The 21729-nt window shown below is 49.4% G+C and overlaps 1 protein-coding gene across 1 annotated transcript in view; it reads right to left on the bottom strand.

The window, feature by feature from the left end:
* slc1a7b (solute carrier family 1 member 7b) overlaps positions 1-21729 on the bottom strand; it is a 158318-nt gene that overhangs the window by 124866 nt on the left and 11723 nt on the right. The window lies entirely within an intron of this gene.

Below are 21729 nucleotides of genomic sequence, written 5' to 3'. Positions count from 1 at the left end.
AGTGCTGAAGGTCACAGGCCGATGATGCCATTGTTACACCACTCAGACGGAGACGCTGATAGTAGTGTATAAAAAGTTCAGTTTTATTCCTTCACAGTAGGATTTATCACACAGCAAGTTCCAGAGTTCACTACCGCGGACACACAAAACGTGTTTCTTCTTCTATTTCACGGCCTCGACTCCTCTGCAAAACTTGTCTTCTTCTTACAATGTATTACAGTATTTTTGAACCACAAACCACTACACAGGTAGCCCCCTACTGGCAGGATGAAGAACTGCATAATGTATAATAGAACTACATGCTTCAATGCATTACTAAACAGAATGCAGCTAAATTATGTGTTGTCTGTAAACCAAACAAAATACTTTAGATAAGGTTAATTCCAGGTGCTACACCATCATGACCACGTCATCTACAAAAAGCAACAATGAGATCCCCAGCCCACCAAACTGCAACCCCTCCCCACCCCAACTACGCCTTTATGTCCTGTCCATAAATACTACAAACAGGATTGGTGATAAAGCGCAGCCCTGGAGGAAGCCAACCCTCAACTGAAACAAGTCTGACTTACTGCCAAGAACCCGGACACAGCTCTCTCTTTGGTCAAACAGAGATTGGATGGCCCTAAGAAGGGACCCCTTTACCCCATACTCGCCTCACCTCCCACAGTATCTCCTGGGGCACCTGGTCATACGCCTTCTCCAGATCCACAAAACACATGTGGTTGGGCAAACTCCCCAGCTCCCTCCAGGATCCTTGCGAGAGTGAAGATCTGATCTGTTGTTCCACAACCAGGACAGAATCTGCATTGTTCCTCTTCAACCCGAGGTTTGACTATCGGCCAAACCCTCCTTTATAGCACCTTGGAGTAGGGCTTTACCGGAAAGGCTGAGAAATGTGATACCCCTGTAATTGGCACACACCCTCTGGTCCCCCTTTTTAAAGATGTGAACCACCACCCCGGTCCGCCACTCCCTAGGCACCGTCCCAGACCTCCACGCAATGTTGAAGAGTGTCAACCAAGACAGCCCCTCCACACCCAGAGCTTTCAGCATTTCTTCCACCAGGGAAATTGACGACAATCCCCCATCATCCTCAGGCTTTGCCTCTACCATAGAGGGACTATTAGCTGGATTTAGGAGTTTCTTAAAATGCTCCTTCCACCGCCCTATTACATCCTCAGTTGAGGTCAACAGCGTCCCATCCTTACCGTACACAGCTTAGATGGTTCCCCGCTTCACCCTCCTGAGGTGGCGAACGGTTTTCCGGAAACACCTTGGTGCCAACCGAAAGTCCTTCTCCATGTCTTTTCTGTAATTCTCCCACACCCAGTGCTTTGCCTCTTTCTAAGGCTGCAGCCCTTCGGGCCCTTTGGTACCTTGCAAGTAACTCCGGGAAAGCAAATCTGGTATCACGTACAATTGTGAGCATCCCTATGCTTGAACATGGTGTTTGGTATAGACAATCGATGACTAGCACAGAAGTCCAACAACAACCACTCTGGTTTGGATCCTAATCACGCCTCTCCATGTATATCCATCATTGCCCACGTATGCGTTGAAATCTCCCAGCAGAACTATAGAGTCCCCCACTGGAGCCCCATACAGGACTCCATTCAAGGTCTCCAAGAAGGCCGAATACTCCAAACTCTTGTCTGGTGCATATGCCAGCATTACCGTTTAATGAAGAGACCTGATATGCGCTTTTTTGGTTTTCAGCTGCTATAATTTAATTCTCAAATGGACCTATTGGCCACCTAACTGCTTAAACAGCCACTTTGCTCAGAAAACAATTCTTCTTACAATCTATTCAATCTTGCAGGGCATCAGCAGTAAAACACAATACAGATAAAAGCATTAAACAAGTTAAGTTTAGTTTTACGTAAACAAAATAACGTCAAAATAATGCAAACAGATTACATTCCAGCATTCAATCCTACTATTATCAGTTAAATATTGCCTTGAACTGATATTGTCACGCTTTTCTTTCTTACTGGGAAATTACAGCTGATGGTGTGATTCTGCAGACCCTCATAATACTATAGTCCAGATTTAGATCATATATTCATCCATACCTTTCTACTCAGTTTGTTCTGTGTGGAAATTGTTCAGCAAATTAACATAGGTTGCCTAGTTTTTAGCACATGTACTTTTTTAATTTGGGCTTATCCTAGTACATTTTGACCATAAACAATGTACTTTGTCCTCAGAAATAAGTTATGTTTTATCTTATCCCACTTTACTAATACCAGGCGCACACATGCTCTCTGGTCTTTCCATGCATAGTGGGATCAGGCTTCTATAAATTGTCTAAAAACATAAAGGTCCCTGCCTCCTGTGTACCCTGTCATCACACAAATAGGCACTCTTATTTGATGTACAATTAGAGAATGCATTTGATTGATTGGATTGTAATCCCTTATTGTGAGAGTAAAGGAGCCACATGCTATTTTTAGGCCGATTTGAGAATATGACATAGTTTAGTCAGAAGGGTGATGGGAAAGAAAAGGCTGTAATTTCTTTATGGAGCCCTTACATGAAGCTTCATGTAATGTACATGTAATAACTTGAGTGTGTTCACAGTAAGCTTGCTAATTTGTTTTTAGCTAAGATTTGTTCAGTGATTTCTTTCACACACCACACTTCACTGCATGAAACACCAATTGGAGCCAATTTCTGCTTGTGTATTCCTGTTTAGTTGAAATGTCAGAGGTAGAGTGAAAATGGTAACACAGCTTAACATTTGCTGCAACCCAAAAAGTATTGATAACTCGTTAGATTTGTGCCTTCTAAATGTAGCCAATAAGCTAAATTGAGAAAACCTTTGGAAGGTTTTTTTTTGACACTTTCTGAAAAGTCAGTGAGACAATCAAAATAAATGGAATATGGACCATTCAAAGGAAAAGTCATGTGCCCATACATACAGTGACACAGTTTTTGCTTGCTGCATCATTCCTCTTGTTCATATTGACAAATATCATTCAAATTTTATTTGTCACATGAAATTGTACAAGGTAAAAATCCAGTGAAATATCCTATCTCCTTCAACTGGTGCATGATTTATCATTAACCAGAATGTGAATGTCAGATTGGTACACAAAAAAGAGGCATTACATAACATTTAATTTAGCAGATGCTTTTATCCAAAGCAACTTCCAATAAAGGTATAGACTTCAAACAGCAAGAATTGAAAATAAGTATTAGATTCAAACAAGTCAAACTAACAAAGAGCCACATGTACTGTAAGTACAACATGTGAAAGGTGAAGTTTTGTTGTTTTATATTAAAGATCATGTAAAGAGAGTCAATATTCAGTTGAGAATGACGTGGAATGTATTTGTTTAAACGCAATACTGTTAAGGATAACTTCCTCATCCAGAACACAAATTGATTTAAATAATAACAACAACAGAGTAATTAAATCCTTGATCATATGATCATGATCACAGGTCTGTCAGATCATTATCTAATCTTCTTAGCGAGAAAACTAACAAATAAACGGGCATACATGTCATCTAATACAAGGTGCAGCCAATTTAGAATACCTAAGAGTGAATCATCTTATAATGAAAATGCAATTAAAAACATTAATTGTAATAAACTACTGTCTGGTACAAATGTGGATGCTGAGACTCATGTGTTTTATCCACAATTCAAAATATGACACAACAATTTCTAAAGAAAATCAAAGTTAAAGGTGACAGTAAATATACTCTGCCTTGAATTAATGATGATAAATGGAGACTAAGGAAGAAGAGAGATCTTGCCTTGTGAACCTCTCTTAAGACAAAACTGTTGGAACGACTAAGGTAACAAACGACATCTGAGCTGCTTAAGCTAATTTCTTTATTAGTCTGATAGAGAAAGCTAAAGGAAATCCCAAACAAATCTGAGACGATATATAATAAAACTAACTGGAAAACTGCCTAATGACAACAAAATAGCTAGAAATTAATGACAATGGCTGCCTGGTAAAGGGAGCTGTAGAAACAGCAACACTCCTCAAATCCTACGGTGTGATCTCTGGTAAGGTAATAGTAAATAATGATCCTGGACATCAAGACTTAGCATCTATAGATGTCTCCCAACTGGTCTTCTCTCTAACAGATGTTGCTGAATCTAAAGTAAAAACAACTCTGAACTCTCTTAAAAATTCCAAATCTAAGGATGTTTTTGGAATTGACGCCATGCTTTTAAGCCATGTAGATACCTTAATTGAGCCAATAGCAATAATAAATGCATTAATTATAGAAGAAAAGTTTTCGAAAGATTTGAAGTCAGACATAGTAAAATAGGGGGGTAATTATAATAAATTAGGGAATCCAACTGATGTGAGCAATTACAGGCCAATTAGCATTTTACCAGTTGTCTCAAAAATCACAGAGAAAGGTGTTGCTGAACCAATGACCACCCATCTCAACACATTGAAATCAATCAATATCAATAAATAAGGTCTCTATTGTATTACTGTGTTGCAAAGTGGGATGTAATCAATGACAAAACGATGCCATGGGACAGAAAAAAAGTTGTATTACGTTTAATGAGGATAACTCTTCCCCACCCCAAAAAATCCAGGTTTGCATCAAATTGTGGTAATCTTTATACAAACCAAATCCTATGTAGAAGAAACATTTGAATTTCAATAAGGCCTTTGCATACCGACGCTGTCTGTGCTCCAGCCCTAATAAAAGAAAGAAGAAGAATACAAAGAAACATTTGAATTTCCATAGAACCTTTGCTTACTGATATTGTCGGTGCTCAGGCCCTAATAATAGAATAAAGAAAAAGAAGACAAGTTTCCCTGCCCAAGTCCGAGACTCATTTATATATCATTTATATACATTTTCATGCACCTCATTTCTCGGCTCAAATGCATAAAATAAAAATGAAAACAGAACAAAAAACATTTGAAATTCAATAGGGCCTTCGTGTACTGATGCTGTCGGTGCTCAGGCCCTAATTATAGAAAGAAGAAGAAGACAAAGAAACATTTGAATTTCAAAAGGGACTTCACCTACCAAAAATTTTGGTGTGCGTGTCTAATAATAGAAAGAAGAAAAACATTTAAATTTTAATAGGGACTTACTGACCGAAGCTGTCGGTGCTTGGGCCTGAATAAAACAACCTGAGCCAAACAAACCAAAGCTGGGCTGTTCCTTTTTTTCACCACTCGTCCGGAAGCGTCACAAAATTCAATCTAAGCCTTCCTGATTTGAAACTAGAGTTGAATCAGTCTCAACAAAAACAAAGGCCAAGTTGGCAACAATAATGCTGTCCATTTACATTTGTGTCACAGTTTTCTTTGGCTGACTTTTAATTTCTTTAATTTAAAGTGGCTATTTGTAACTTTAAGTTTGTGTTGATTTTAGTACCCCCTTTGGACAAAAACGGTAGTGTTTTTACCACACCTGCTGTCATAAAAGTCTATTACAGAGAGTATTACCGGGCAGGGGCGGTTCTAGGAAAACATTTCCAGGGGGGCCAAGGTGGGGCCATTGTTTTTTCACAGGGGCACAGAAAGAAGAATGGAAAAAAATGACGATCTTTTTTTAAACAACTTTTTTGTTTATTTAGTGCACCAATGAAACAAAAATTTCTATTCAAAATATTTCACATACAACACATGAGAACAATAAACCTTCACAAACCTTCACAAACCTGTACACTAACATTTAGGAGTCAAATTTTTTAACAGTCAAATTTTCATTTCAGTAATCTCTCATGCTTGTGCACTGGCAATACCAAATCCTGCAACATTACAATAATAGTATTCTGCGTTTGTGGTTTCGTGCAAAATAGTCCACAAATGCATCAAGATCCAAAGACTTTGCCCTTCTGGATTCAATGCTTAGCATCCCTAAACTGCTGAGACGTTCATCTGTAATAGTGGACCTGAGGTAGGTTTTCACTAATTTTAGTTTGGAAAAACTCCTCTCACAGGTGGCAGAACTCACTGGGAGTGCAACAGCAATTTTGCACAGTCTAAAAAGCTCGCAGAATACGTCTTTGTATGGCTCAATGAAACGGATCAACTCCACTGTATTAGAAGGGTTTCCAATCTCGTGACTCTTTAGTTTTCTTTCTAAAAGTCTCCTGAACTGATGGAGTTCAGGTCCCAGATCCTCAATATTGGCATCATAAAGACGGCCAAATTCAAACACAGTTGTGTCTTTTAAAAATGCATCACTCTTGGGGTTAAGAGATTGGATACAACTCATCAGCTCACAGTTGGTCTTTGAAAAACGTCTGCTTAGTTCACTAAGCATGCAGTCAATGACAGGATAAAAGAAAGAGGACCGATAAGTTTCTTTATCACAAACTTGCTCCCTCTGACCAACAGAGCTTAGTACGTGGTACTCACGGAGTTTGGAACTTTTTGTTCTTTGTCGTTTTGCCAACGACTGGGTGGCAGCATCACACTGCTCACAGATGGTTAATACTTCACCCCACAGGTTGTCAAAGAAGGACTGTTGCCTGAAATCTGTCAAAGTCTGAACCAAACCTTCCACTAAATCTGCTGCTCTTGAGAGGTCAACAGTTGATGACTGCAGCATATCTGAAAGAAGCTTGGTTTCCCCAAACAACTTACGAAGCGTAACTAGATGCACAACAAACTCGAGGTCCATCTGGGTCAGAAGACCACGGGCCTCAGAAGACTTTTCTCCCCTGTGCTCTAGTGCCATCTCTTGTAGGACACGTTTTAGGGCAGGTAATCTGTCCATTATGTTACGTAGGGCAATGAACCGACAAGCCCATCGTGTGTCACTTAATTTTTGGAGCTCTCTTGTGCTGCCATACATTTCAGTTTGTACAGCCAGCCATTTGGCATGCACATATGAGCCAGAAGTGAAAACATAAAGACTCTGCAACAACGCAAAGAATTCCTCTGCTGCTGGTATTGACAGAATCAACTAGCACTAAATTAAGGCAGTGGGCACTGCAGTGGATGTAAAATGCAAATTTGGCTTGCTCTCTGATTCTCGCCTGGACCCCTGAATGCTTACCACTCATCACAGCAGCTCCATCATATGCCTGGCCTATAAGGTTGTTTTTGTAGTCTAGGCCATGGTGTTCCAATAAGCGGACTATCTTTTCAGTGAGCCCCTCTGCATCTAGTCTTTCAGCAGATTCAAAATGAAGAAAACTCTCCTTGATTGTTCCATTATAATAGTACCTGAGTACAAATGAAATCTGCTCCTGTTTTGAGACATCCTTAGTCTCATCTGCCATGATGCTGAAGAACTGACTGCTTTTTACTTCTTCAATTATTTCAGAACGGACCATTTCTGCCAAACAATTCAGAACCTCATTCTGAATCGTCTTGCTTGTGTACTTTGCGTTGTGAATGGATGTTAGTCTGTGTTTAACAGCTGCATCGTGATTTGCAACTGTTTCAAGAATTTCCCTGAAATTTCCTCTGTTAGTTGATTCCTCAGACTCATCATGTCCTCTCTGTGCTATGTTTTGTCTAGCTGTGAGCAATATTACTTCCCCAATTGTTTTAATATACTCACGGTTTTCTTTTACTTGTTTACTGTGTTCCTGGTTAAGGATATTTTCCAATGTTGTATTAGCTTTCACAGCCCTTTGGTAGTCCTTCCATGCTATCATGCTTGCTTATGTCTGTCGATTTGCATGTACTGAACCACTCCCTCTCTTTCAGTTGTTTTTTTCAATTCCTAAAGCCTGATGGTGAGTCAAACACACTGCCAGAAATACTTGGTGGGCTGAAATGTCTGCAGGCATAGCAATATGCAGAATCCATAATTGCAGAATATTCCCCCAAGGATGACTTTCATACAGCTTGCCTGGAAGCTGCGTCTTCTGTCCGCCAAACTGTGTTGGAAACATCTTTTAAATTAGGCTGCACTGGTTGATCATCCTTGCACTTACTGATATCTGAAAAGAAATGAATGAAAAACATGAGTGTGACGGGATGATGATGAGGGGGGGGAGGACCCAAAGCCAGAGATACGAAGGCAGGCAGAGCCGATACACAAGGCTTTATTACAGTCTGGTAACAAAAAAAACGATCCAAGAAGGAGACAAAGACCAGGGGTGAAAATCCACATCATCATTCCAAAGTCCAAAGATAGGCACAGGAGCAGGGCAAGTGAAAAAAAAACAATGAGAAAAACAACCAATGGGGGCAAAAAAATCACGAGGGTGATCGGAACGTTGCAAACACATGGAACAGGCAGGCTGACAAAACAAACTGATCTCCAACAAGAAGCAGAGGAAACACTGGGGGGTAATACAGAGGGTCATTAGGTAGATGAGGATACAGGTGAGACATTCAGGTGATCAACATGGGGCGGGGGAGTCGGCAATCAGGACAAACAAATGAAGTGAAGCTAGACAAGGACAGACAAGACAGGACAGGAAGCCGATAAGGGGTGCTCCAATTTACAAACTAAAAGGGGAAGTGAGAAACACACAGACGCTTACAGGGGGACGGAACAGGACACAGCACACAGGGACTGGGAAAAACACAGACATCCACAAGGAGGAAGAAACGGGGGGAAACAAATCCCAACAAACCACCACAAACCCACAACAGCTACCCCCCCCCCAAAGACAGATTCCAGATGTCAAATAAAAACCCCAAAAGGAACAGGAAACAACCCGGAGAGGGCGAACCACAGACTGGAGAGAGGGGGACCAAGGGCCAGGGGCAACCTAGGTGCACAGGGAAGAACAAAAAGGACGCGGGGGGGCAAAAGGCACTAGGACCAGAAGAAACAGGGGAGCAAAGGACCAGGGAACGGAGGCACATGGGGACAAAAGAGGAGGATGCAAGAGGAGGAGGCAAGGAGGCCAGAAAAATAAGGCAAAGTGGAGGGCGGGAGACGGGACCAAGGGCAACAGGGAAACAAAAGTGCACAAAGGAGCCAGAGCAAGAAGAAACAAGGGGGGAGCTAACATGGGAAAGAGAATGCAGGGGAAACAAATAGGTACTCAACGGGAAAACAAAGAACACAAAGGAGCACTAGAGATCAGGACAAAGGAGGGTAAGGGAAATACAAGTACGGGGGGCACAGACCGAGGAACCAGAACAGGGAACAAGGCAGGGAACCACCGAGGAGCGAGACGCGACGAGAGGGATCAGAGATGGAGGGGGAGCGAGAGAGAGGGATGGAAAAGAGGGAATGACGGAAGGATGGGAGCAGAGAGCGGGACTGGAAGGAGGGAGCGAAGAGAGGGGACTGAGAAGGGAGGGGAGCGTGAGAGGGGACGAGAAAGGTAAAAAAGGATGGGGGGGGAGGCCGAGGCGGAAGGGCTCTGAAACGGAAACAAAGGAGAGAAGATTGGAGAGAATCAGTCGAGGGGGAGGAAGGAAGAGCAACAGACAGCAGGGCACCCAGAAAGAAGAAAGAAGCCAGAAAAAAAAAGACGGGAGAAGGTGGCACCAAGGGAAGCAGGAGGAAAAGACACTTAGGACGGGAGCAAAACACGAGGGGAGAAGAAACAGAGAGGACAACCAACCAGAAAAGAAGTGGAGCGAGACGAGCGCGACAGAAAAAGACACAGAGCAAGCGTGTGCCACAGAGAGAAGACAGACCGACAACAGGAACACAGAGACCAGAGCAAAGGAGCCGGGCAAGGACAAAAACCAGCGAGGGATAGAAGGAAGAGGGAGCAGAGGAAGGGTAGCATGGGCACGGGGAATGAGAGAGGCGGTTGGAAAACACAGAGAGGTGTTAAGAGAGCACCAGACGAAAAAATGGAAAAAAAAAACAGGGAGAGACACCCATACAGACAAAAAGAAAAAAGATCTGAAAACCCAGAGAGCAGGACAGACACAGGGAAAGGGAGAGCGAGACACATGCAAAAAAACGAAGAAAGGGAAGAGCTGACGATAAACCATATAGAGAGACTGGGCGAGAAGCGGACGGAGAGGAAGGCAAAGAATACAGATCCAGACAGGAAGAGAGCGAGACAGGCGGGGGACAGAAAGCAGAAGAGAGAGATAAGGGGCCAGGAAAGGAGAGGAGAGATCCAAAACAAAACGAAAAGGGTGGTTACACCGACAGACACAGGGGACGACGAACAAAACAGAGGGTGGAGAAAACCGACCAAGGACATCAAGAGGGCAAAGCAATGGGGGAAAAAGACGAGGAGACAAAGCGACACAAAGCTGGGCGTGAGAGAGACAAGGTGAGGCTGGAAAAACACATGGAGAAGCCAGAGACCAGCGGTGGCAAATCGGCCAAAAGAAACAAAGCAAAAAGGACAGGGGACAGACGGATGAGACCTGACTAGGACACAGGAGGTACAAGAGGCTAAGACCCAAAACGAGGGAGACACGACGAGAAGGAAGAGAGACCACAAACACAAAGGGAGAGAGGTACAGAACACAAGTAGGTACGGGAGGACCCACAAACACAGGGACCGAAGAGGACAAAGGAGAAGGTCACGAGGAAGCGCACGGGGAAAGACGTGAAGCGGTTATACCACAAAACCCCACTAGGGGATGCGCACTGGGGCACGGAGGAAGCCCACAGGGGGGGGCGCACTAGGAGCACAAAGAAGAAGGAAACCCACGGGGGGGCAAGCCTAGGAAACGAGAAGCCCCGGGTAGGGGGGTGTACGGAAGAGCTAGCGTGAGGAGTCACGAAGAGAGCCCGCGGAGGGGGCTCACGGAAGAGCCAGGGAGGGGCTACCGGAAGAGCCCGCGGAGAGGCGTCACGAAGAGCCGCCGGAGAGGGTCAAGGAAGAGCCGCGGAGGGGCTCACGGAAGACCCACAGGGAAACGGGGACAGGCGTAGACCAGGGCAGAATGGACGTGGACGGATAGGGACAGCACGGGAGACAGAGGGGGTCGGGTTCAGGGCAGTTTTGGATGGACGGACGGAGACGGTGAGACTACGACTGATCAGGTGTGGGAACGAATTTGGATGCGGTGGACGCAGGGAAAGGACGAAAGACTGGAACAGGACACGGTGACAGGGACCAGAGACATGTGACGGGACAGGGACAAAGACTGGATACAGAGACAAACACAGGGAATGAGACAAGGACGGACGGGACAGACGTAGGCACGGGGACAGCACTGGGACGGGATACGAACAGGTACAGAGACGGGAACAGGAACCGACAACGGACGGGGACAAAAGACAGAGACAGGGACAGACACAAGACCAGGGAAGATAGGACTAGGAGCGCAAGACATGGCGGGCCGGGTTCGGAGGGCACTGGGACTGAGGGCCAGGACGAGGAAGCCAGGGACTGAGTCCGGGGGACACCTGGAAACCGGTACCAGGGGGCACCCCGGGGAGCCAGTGCCTAGAGAGGGCAAGGCACCCAGACACGGCTGGCGGTCGGTTGCACCGACCTCCGACTGAGGGCGGCAGAAACTGTGCCGTCGGCGCGGGGGGCAGGACACACCGAGTGCCAGCCGGGTCAGAAATGCTGGGCCTCTGATCAGAGTGGGAGGTCTGGTCAGGTGGTCTGGGTTAGGGAGAGCAGGTCGGCCTGTCTGGGGTCAGTGGGGACCAATTGGACTTGGTCTGGGTCAGGGACGCCGGTCAGCTGGTCTGGGTATGGGAAGCTGGTCTGGATTAGGGGGCCGGTGGCTGGTCTGGGTCAGGGGGGGCAGTCGGCCGGGTGGGGTTGGGTCTAGGGGACCGGGTCGGCGGGTCAGGGGTCTAGGGGCCCAGGCAGCGGTCCAGGTCCGGGGGGCCCAGGTCCGGCACGGTCAGGGATCTGGGGTCTAAGGGGCCGGTCGGCGGGGGCAGGGTCTAGGGGGCCAGGCAGACGGTTCGGGTCAGGGGGGCCGGTCGGCCGCTGGGGGTCGGCAGCTGGGGCGTTCAGCTGCGGCGGCAGCCGGCGGCTGGGTGGACCACGGCGGCTCCAGGGAAGACTGGTCAGTGACACACTCCTGGGAGGAGAACATCCGACACGGGCGAGGGTCCGGGGCGGCTCCCAGGGAGGGACTGCCCAGTGAACACTCCTTGAGAGGCAGAAATCGGCACAGGCGGAGGGTTCCGGGGCGGCATCCAGGGAGGACTGTCCAGTGAACACTCCTGGGGAGCAGTCTTGCTGGAGCCGACTGGGGGTCCGCGGCGGCGACCACGGGCTGAGGTCCGGGGGGTAGCTCAGGGAGGACTGATCAGTGAACACTCCTGGGATGCAGTCTTTCCGGGCGCGGCTGGGGGTCGCGTCGTCGGGAAGCAGTCGGAGGAGGCGTGGGTCCGCTCATCGGCGGGAGCCGGCAGCTGAGGGTCCGCCTCATCGGCGGGGGGCCGGCGGCTGGTCCGTCAGCCTATCGCGCGGCTGGAAGCCGGCTGTGAGGATAGCGGTCGTCAGCGGGGAGTCTTCAGCTGGGGCTCCGCGGCGCGGCAGTCATCGGATGGAGCTCCGTGGTTGGCGGCAGTCGGCGTAGCTCCCAGGGAGGATGATCAGTGAAACCACTCCTGGGATGCAGTCTTGCGGGCGCCGGCTGTGGGTCCGGAGTGGCTCACAGGGAGGACTGATCAGTGAACACTCCTGGGATGCAGTTTTCCAGGCGACGGTCTGGGGGTCCGTGTCATTGGCGGGGACCGGCGGATGGGGCTCGCGCGGCGGCGGCGTCGTCGGCTGGGGATCCGTCTCGACGGCGGTGGGGAGCACGGCGGCTGGGGATACGCCTCAATGGCGGGAGCGGCGGCATGGGGATCCAGCCTTACAACGGGGGAAGCTGGCGGATGGGGATCTTCCGCGGCTGGGGCCAGTCGTCAGTGGGGGTCAGGAACTAGGCGCCAGCTCGCTGGTGGGGGTAAGAGGGACCTGAAGGCTGCTCCAGCATGGTAAAACCCTCCCGGAGGTAGGGTCTTCATGCCTGGGACTTCAAAAGAGCCGGGGCTTGTGGTCACCAGCTCTTATCAGGGAACAGATGAAGTCGGCGCCCCCGTCGTGGTTCCCCAGCTCGACGACAAACGGCCAACGGCATACTCACGTCCATCTAAGGGTTGGTTACCTGTCTGCACGCCACACTTGGGGCAACGGCAACTTCCATCCCAGTGGCCACCATGCACTAATCCCGGGAGGTCAGTCTCCCGTACGGCTCCGGTAGAGTGGCCCAAAATTCCTGTCCAGAACGTACTCCCACCGCACAAGAAATGACGGCCTGCCAGGCGCGTGGGACTCTTCCTCTACATGGACAGCCGGCGGAAGCGGTGGCATGAAGGTTCCGCCAAAACGGTCCCAAGGGAGGGGCCTTGGAGGAGGGAGCGAGGCTCCGAAGAAACTCTATTGCTGGGTCCGGTCGGTTGGCTCTGATTTCTGTGCCGGGAATGATGAGAAGGGTAGACGGGCCCACCACCATGGCGCAGAGATACGAGCAGGAGGCGGCGCAGATCAGACACACGGCGTGTATTACAGCTGGGTAACAACAAAACGATCCAAGAAGGAGCACCAAGACCAGGGGTTAAAATCAAATCCCAAAAGTCCACAAGAAGCACAGGGAGCGGGCAGATGGCGAAAAAACATCGAAACACCCACTGGGGGGCAAAACCCTCACCCGAGGTGATCAGGAACGTTGCAACTCCAACCAGGCAGCTGGACAAAACCACAATGATCAACAAGACACGCAGAGGAGAACATGGGGTTAATACAAGAGGTTTAAATTTTTTAGGTAATGAGGACCAGGTGAGAATCAGGTGAACTACATTGGGCGGGGCAGAGGAATCAGACCAAACAAAGTGAAGCTAGAGACAAGACAAGACAAAGACTAGACAGGAAGCCGAACTTCACAATAAAACAGAAGTGAACACCCGACGCTTAGGGGGACAGGAAACAGGGAACACAGCACACACGGACCTGGGAAAACACACGACATTCACCAAGGAGGCAGAAAAGAAAACAGAGGGGGGAAAAACAAACCAACCAAAAACACAAACACAAAACCATGAGGGTGTAACCGAGAGCATTAGTGGATTAATTCGCTTGTAATTGTATATATTTATTCATTATAATACATTAAGATCATACTGAAAGAAGATAACTAAAATTAAGTAATTGTGTGCTTCAGTTTCTGATGTCTCAATGTCAGCTTCCTCACTAACCATCTCCTCCGTCTCTCTTTCATCCTGCTCCTCGGCTCTGTTATCTTCATCCTCCCTCTGTCTACATTTGCATGGGGAGGCCGTCTTGTTTTCCTAAGCAAGTCCCATAGCGGGGGTTAGGAAAGCTGATTGTTAATATTTCTTTCATGGTTATTATTCATGTACCAGGTGAATTAATATAAAAGTTGCATAGTGTTGTAAAACTTAAGGTATTTGAGATTCTGTATGCCGGTTATGCACAATTAACTATTATCCATTACTTCTTGGCGAGCACAGGAAACGTCAAGTATGCATGAAAGGAAAAAGAGACATTGCCTGCATTTTTCACCACACTGTTGAAAGGAAAAATGTAACAGAGGGAGGATGAAGATAAGCAGAAGCCGAGGGAGCAGGAAGAAAAGAATAGAGAAGGAGGAGGAGATGGTTAGTGAGGAAGCTACATTGAGAGATAGAAAACGAAGAATTCCAATCCGAGATGGTGAGGAAAGAGATGGGAGGCTAGTGGGGAGAGGAAGTAGGAAGGAGTGAGGAGCAGAAAGACAACACAGTGGACTCCATCACTTTAGTCAACGTTCATCAGCCATCGAGTTGTGAGTTGATATAAACCTGTTGTGGACATGTGTAAGTTCATCTGAAACTGTTAGACGAGCGAGACGATAGACGGCGGAGAGATGAAGAGGAAGGGAATATTTTTACATTAGGAGAGCAAAAATCTTTATTATTGGCAGATAATATTTTACCTGTTCAAATCAAGGAAAAAATACAATAGATTTAAAACTAATTCATTAATTTTAGTTATCTTTTTCAGTATGAGCTTAATGATTATAATGAATAGAATTATACAATTACAAGCGATGAATCCACTAATGATCTCGGTTACACCCTATGTGTTTGGTATTTGGGGGTTTGTGTGGGTTTGTTTTTCCCCGTTTCGCCCTCCTTGTGAATGTCGTAGTGTTTTCCAGGTCTGAGGTGCGTGTGCTTCTTGTTCCAAGTCGCCCAACGGGGTAAGGTTCTGAGTGTTTCACTTCCGTTTTAGGTGAAGTCGGCTCCGGTCTAGTCTTGTGTGTCTTGTCTAGCTTCACTTGTTTGTATGATTGCCCTGCCCCGCCACTAATGTGATTCCCGGAGTCTCACCGTCCTCATTACCTAGTAAAAAAGCTACCTTTGTATTTAAAACACCAGGTTTCCTCTGCTTCTTTTGGATCATGTTGTTTTGTCAAGCCTGACTTTACCATTGTGTTGGCAACGTTATCCTGATACCTCGTGAGTTTTTTCCCGCGAGTGTTGTTTCTTTGTTTTTCCATTTGCCTGCTTCTGTGCTCTATATTTGGACTGTGTTTGGTAATATTGGATTTTACCCCGGGTATTGTGCTCCTTCTTGGATCGTTTTTGTAGACCAGACTGTAAACCGCCTTGTGTATCGGCTCCTGCCTGCTTGGTATCTCTGCATTTGGGTCCCCCCTATCATCCGTCACAGAAAGTGATCCAACCCGATAAAGGACACAGCAGGAAAAGGTTCTTCGAGCCGCTCACTACACCCCTGGACCCTTTGGCGGACTGAATGGCGACCACCGCATTCCGCCGCTTCAGGGAAGAATCCCAAGAGGACATGGCACGTCATGTTGGTCGGTGGAGGAGGTGGACAGGAAGTTTGGTCCCTCCCGGAGCCTACGGAGACGGACTCCCGGGGAGGTGCCACTGAATAGTTTCCTCCCCGCGTGGGCGGCGCGGACCCAGCACCTTCGAGTAGTTGGACAGGACTGGATATTGAGCGTGGCCGGTTGTCGTCGGAGCTGGGGGAAAACCAGAACAGGACGTGGGGCGCCGACATTATACATCGGTTCCCTGAAAGAGAAACGCTGGTCGTGCGGGTGACAAGCAAGCACGGGGCTGCTTTGAAGGAGTCCAGGCTGAAGACCCGACTCCGGGAGGTTTACACTGGAAGCTAGGCCTGCAGGTCCACTCTATACCCCCACCAGCGAGCTGGCGCCCATAGTGTTCATGACACCCAAGCTGACGGGACTGCCGCGCCGCGGACCATCCCCAAGCGCCGAGCTTCGCGTTAAGGCGGATCCCAAGCCGCGGCTCCGCCATTGAGGCGGATCCCAGCCCGGCTCCCGACGTCGAGACGGATCACCAGCCGACGGATGCACGGCCGCCGCCAGCGAAAGCAGCGCACAGGCCGGCTCCTAGGGGTCCCCGCCCAAGGACACTGGACCCCAGCCGGCGGCTGGAATGACTGCAATCCAGGGAGTGTTCCACTGATCGTCCTCCCTGGGAGCCCTCCGGGGACCCACAGCCGCAGGCGCCGGCAAGACTGCATCCAGGGAGCGTGTTCAAGCTGATCAGGCTCCCTGGGAGCTACGCGAGACTGGCCGCCACACACGGAGCTCCAGTCGTAATTATGACGCCGCCGACGCAAGGAGCCCCCGAGCGCTGAAGACTGTCCACACGCTTGACGAAAGCCGGATCCTCAGCACGCAGGCATCCAGCGTCCCGATGAGGGGCGAGACCCCCAGCAGCCGGCCCCCGCCGATATGAGGCGGACCCTCAAGCTGCCGGCTCCCTCCGCTGAAGCGGAACCACCCACAGCCTCCGAGTGCTATCCGACGACGCGCGGGACCCCCAGCCTCAGCTTGCGCCCGATAAAGACTGCACCCAGGGGAGTTGTCAACTGCCGTCCTCCTCTGGGGAGCTACCCCGAGAGCCCCAGCAGACGGTGTCCGCCGCGCGACGGGCCCCCCCCAGTAGGCTCCAGCAGAGAGGACCAGCTCCCCAGGACAGAAGTGTTCACTGGACATCATCCCTGGGAGGCCGCCCGGCCACTCGGACATGTAGGACCGGATGTTCTGCCTAGCCCAAGGATGTGTTAACTGGGCGTCATCACTGGGAGCCGCCCGGGACCCTCGGCCGTGTGCTCGAGTGTTCTGTCATCCCACAGGGAGGGGGAATAGTGTGTGCATCTGACCAGTTCTTCCCTGTGAGCCGCCGTGGTCACACAGCCGTCCGGGCGGCGTCCGCAAGTCTGACCCCAGGCGGACGCACACCAGCGGCCCGTACCCGTCCCCCCCTGACCCGGATCGGCTGCCTTGGCACCCTAGGACCCTGAACAGCCGAACGGCCCGCCTTAGACCCAGATCCTGATTTTGACCGCCGACCGGCCACCCCTGACCTGGACCGCATGCCTGGGCCCCTCGACCTGACCCGCTCCGATCCGGTTCCCCGTAGACCCATGACCCCGATTTTGTACCCCTGGACAACGGACTGACCCCACTGAGCCAGATCCGCCAAGCCTGCCCCAGCTAGGAGCCAGGACGAGCTTCCCAGACCCAGATCCAGCTGACCGGCGACACACTGACCCAGACCAGTCAATTGGCCCCCATGACCAGTCCAGGACGGCATGTCCCCTAACCCAGACCACTGACCAGACCTCACGACTTCTTGATCAGAGGCTCCAGATTTTCGGACCTCCTGGCTGGCACTCGGTGGTTCTGCCCCTTCTGTGGTAGGTGTTTTACAAGGGGAAGAACGAACGGACCGGCCGGCGGCAACAGTTTCTGGCAGACCTCAGTCGGAAGTCGGGGCACAGAACACCGACCGCCAGCGGTGTTCTTGGCCTCTGCCGCTCTCTAGCAACTGGTCCCGGTGGTTCCCCCTGGTACCGGTTCCAGTGTGTCCCCTCGGGACTCAGTCCCCTGCTTCCTCAGGTCCTGGCCTCAGTACCAGGTGTCCTCCGGAAACACTCGGCCCGGCCAGTCTGGTGCTTCTCAGAGTTCCTAGTCTCCCTGGTCTTGTGTCTGTTCCCTGGTCTCTGCTTTGTCACCGTACACTGTGTCGGTTCTGTTCCCGTCTCGTACCTGTTCGTATCCCGGTTCCCAGTGCTGTCACCGTGGCCACGTCGTACCCGTGAGCTTGTATGCAGTCCCTGTGTTTGTCTCTGTTCCAGTCTTTTTGTCCGGTCACGGTCACTGTCTTCGTCCCTGGCACGTTCCTGTTCAGTCTTTCGTTCCTGTCCCTTGAGTACCCCCCCAGCCAATTCGTTCCCACAATCCTGATCAGTGTGTTAAGGGTTCTCACCGTCTCCGGTGCCGATTCACATACCAAAAACTGCCCTGAAACCCCACCCTCTGTTTCCGTGCTGTCCGTTGTCCGTCCATCGTCCCATTTCTGACTGGATACGACTTTGTCCCGTTTCCCTGGGGAGTCTTCCGTGAGCCCCTCCGGCGGGATTTCCGTGAGCTCTCAGCGGGATTCTCCGTGAGCCCCTCTCCGCGGGGCTCGTCCGTGAGACCCTCCGCGGGGGCTATTACCGTGCGAAACCTCGCGGGGACTATTCTTTGGAGCTCCTCCGCGAGCTCTTCCGTGACCCCCCTCCGGGGCTTCTGTGTGCTGTGCGGCCCCCCGGGGTTTCTACGTGCTCCTAGGGCGACACCCCCATGATGGCTTCCGCGTGCCCTTGTGCGCCCCCTAGAGGGGTTTTGTGGTATACCCGCTCGTACACTTTCCCTTGCGCGTCTAGTGCCCTTCCTTGGCCTTCTTAGGTCCCTGTGTTTGTGGGTGGTCTCCCACTACTCTTTGTCTCTGTACTCTCCCTGTTTTTTTGTTGGTCTCTTTCTCTCTCTAGTCAGTGTCTCCCTCGTTTGTCTTAGTCTTGTCCCTCATCTGTGGTTGGTCAACGGGTCTCAGTTCTTGTCACTTTTTTTGCTTAGTTTTTTGCGGACGATGGGCAACCCTGTCTGGTGTGCCCCTTTTTTCCTCCATGTGTTTGTCAAGCTCACCTGTCTCTCTTTCACCCGCTTTGGTGCGCCTTTGTCTCTCGTGGTTTCCCCATTGACGCTTTGCGTCTTGAGTCCTTGATCTGTTTTCTCCCCTCTGTTTTAGTTTCACGGTCCCTGTGTTGTCGGGTAACCACCCTTTCGTTTTGTTTGGATCTCTCTCCTGTCCTGGCCCTAGTCTTTCTTGCTTTTTGTCCCCGCCTGTCTCGCTCTCTTCCTGTCTGGTATCTGGATGCTCTTGCCTTCCTCTCGCCCCAGTCTCTCTATGGGTCATCTCGCTCTGTGACACTTTCGCTTCGTGTTTGCGATGGTATGTCTCTCCCTTTACCTGTGTTCGATCCTGCTCTCTGGGTTTCAGTCTTTTTTTCTTTTGTATGTATGGGTGGTCTCTCCTGTTTTTTTTCATTTGTTGTCTGCCGTCTGAAATCTCGTGTTTCACCCGTCTCGCGTGCCCATGCTCACCTTTTCTCTGTCCCTCTCCTTCTATCCCTCGCGGTTTTTGTCCTGGCCCGGTATCGCTTTGCGCTGTCTCTGTTGTTCCATGTGCTGTCTGTCTTTCTGGCAGACACTTGCTCTGTTGTCTTTGATCTGTCGCTCTCTCTCTCCTGTTCTGATTGGTTGTCTGTTTTTCCCCCATCGGTTTGCGTTCAGTCCCCGAGTTCTTTCTCTCTGGTCCCTTGCTTGCCACCTGCTGCAGTCCTTTTTAATGGAGATTCTTCCTGGTGCCCTCTGTCTGTGCTCGTTCCTGAACTGGTTCTCTCTTCTCCTTGTTTCTTGAGCCCTCGACTGCGGCACTCTCTTCTTCAACCTTCTCAGTCCCTCTCGCGCTCCCTACTTCTCCGTCCCTCTACTCGTCATACCTCTTCCAGTCACTCTCGGATCCCTCCTTCCAAGGTCATTCCTCTTCCAGTCCCTCTCTAGCTCCCTCCGTCCTCGATCCCTTCTCTCGCTGATCCTCGTTGGTTCCCTGCTTGTTCCCTGTTCGGTTCCCTTCGGTCTGTGCCCCCGTACTTGTAATTGCCTTACTCCATTGGTCCTGTCTCTAGATGCTCCTTGTGTTATTGGTTCCCGGGTTGATAACATTTTTCCCCTGCATTCTCTTCCCTGTGCTCCCTGTTCTTGTCTGGCTCCTTTGTGCCTTGTTTCCCTGTGCTCCTTAGGTCAGGTCTCTCGCCCCTCCTCTTGCCTTAAGTTATGGCCTCCTTGCCTCTCCTCTTGCCTCCCCCTCTTTTGTCCCATGTGCCCCGTTCCCTGGTCTCTTTCTCTGAACACGTTCTTCTGCTCTAGTGACCTTTTGCCCCGCCGATACTTCCTGGTGTCCTAGGTCCCCAGGCCTTGGTACCCCTCTCTCCCAAGTCAGTGGTTCGCCCTCGTCCGGAGTTGTATATGTTCCGTGATTTGGAGTTATATTATTTGCATCTGGAATCTTTCTTTGGGGGGGGGGGGGCGTGGTACTGTGTGGTTTGGGGTTGTGTTGGGTGTTTTCCCGTATTTCATGCCTACCTTGTGAAATGTCTGTGTTGATTCCCCGGTCCTTTGTGTGCTGTGTCCTGTTCCGTCCCCCGAGTACGACAAGTACTGAGTGTTTCACATTCCTGTTTTTGTTGTGAAAAGTCGAGCTTCCTGTCTGCATTGTCTTGTCTTGTCTAGCTGCACTTTGTTGTCGATTGCCCTGCCCCGCCTAAATGTGATTCACCATATGTAGCTCAACCTGGTCCCTCATTACCAGTCGACCTCTTGTATTGAACCTGACAAGGTTTCCTAGCTTCTTGTCCCTGGATCAGTTGTGGTTTTGTCAGCCGCCTGTTCCAATGTGTTGTGCAACTGTTCACTGGTCCCACTATCGGTGGCGTTTTTTGGCCCCCGGTGTTAGTTTTCTATCTATTGGTTTTTTACCATCTTGCCCTGCTCCTGTGCCATATCTTGCTGGACTTTTGGGAATTGGATTTTATCCCTTTGGTCGTTCTGTGCTCAGCATCTGGATCTGGTTTTTTGATTACCAGCTGTAATAGAAAGCCGTTGTGTATCTTGCTCACTGCCTGCGTCGTATCTCGAGCATTTGGGTCCTCCCTCTCATCCCGGATCAGCTCATGGTGGGTTCAGTTTATCTTTTCTAGATCTCAGTAGTGCAACGGATGAACGGAAACCAGCAGCTTAATTAAAGATGTTTCCAACCACAGTTAAGTGGCGGGACAGAAGACGCTAAGCCTTCCAGGCAAGGCTTGGGGGTGGAAAAGTCATCACTTGGGTGGCTTATGGTCTGCAATAGGGATTCTGCATATTGTAACTATGCCATGCACGTGAACATTTTCAGCCTCCAACCAGTATTTAATGGCAGTGTGTTATTGATCCAAAAATCAGTGCTTTAGGAATTGAAAAGCAACCTGAAGGAGGAGGTTTTAAGTACATGCAAAATCAGGACAGACATAAGAAGAGGGTCAATGATAGCATTGGAAAGGACTACCACAATGGGCTTGTAGAAAGCTAATACAACATAGGAAACTTCATTAACAGGAAGACACAGTAACCAAGGTAAAAGAAACGGTGGGAGGTATATTAAAACAATTGGGGACGTAGTACTAGTTGCTCACAGCTAGACAAAGCACAAGCAAGAGAGGGACTGATGAGGTCTGAGGAATAATACTACAGGAGGTATAATTTCAGGAGCAATTCGTTGAAAACAGTGGCAACGTCACGATGCAGCTGTTAGAACACGGACTAACATCCATTCATAAACAAAGTACAAAGCGAAGACAAATTCAGGAATGAGGTTAAATGTTTGCAGAAGACACGAAATGGTTTCCGTTCTGAAATAATTGAAGAAGTAAAAAAGCAGTCAGTTCTTCAGTCATGGCAATGAGACATGTGGATGGCTCAAAAAGGAGCAGATTCATTGTACGCAGGTA

The sequence above is a fragment of the Etheostoma spectabile genome, chromosome 9 (genome assembly GCF_008692095.1).
Source record: "Etheostoma spectabile isolate EspeVRDwgs_2016 chromosome 9, UIUC_Espe_1.0, whole genome shotgun sequence".
NCBI classification, from domain to species: Eukaryota; Metazoa; Chordata; class Actinopteri; order Perciformes; family Percidae; genus Etheostoma; species Etheostoma spectabile.
Note: the sequence above shows the minus strand (reverse complement) of the source record. Positions and strands in the feature narration are given on the sequence as shown.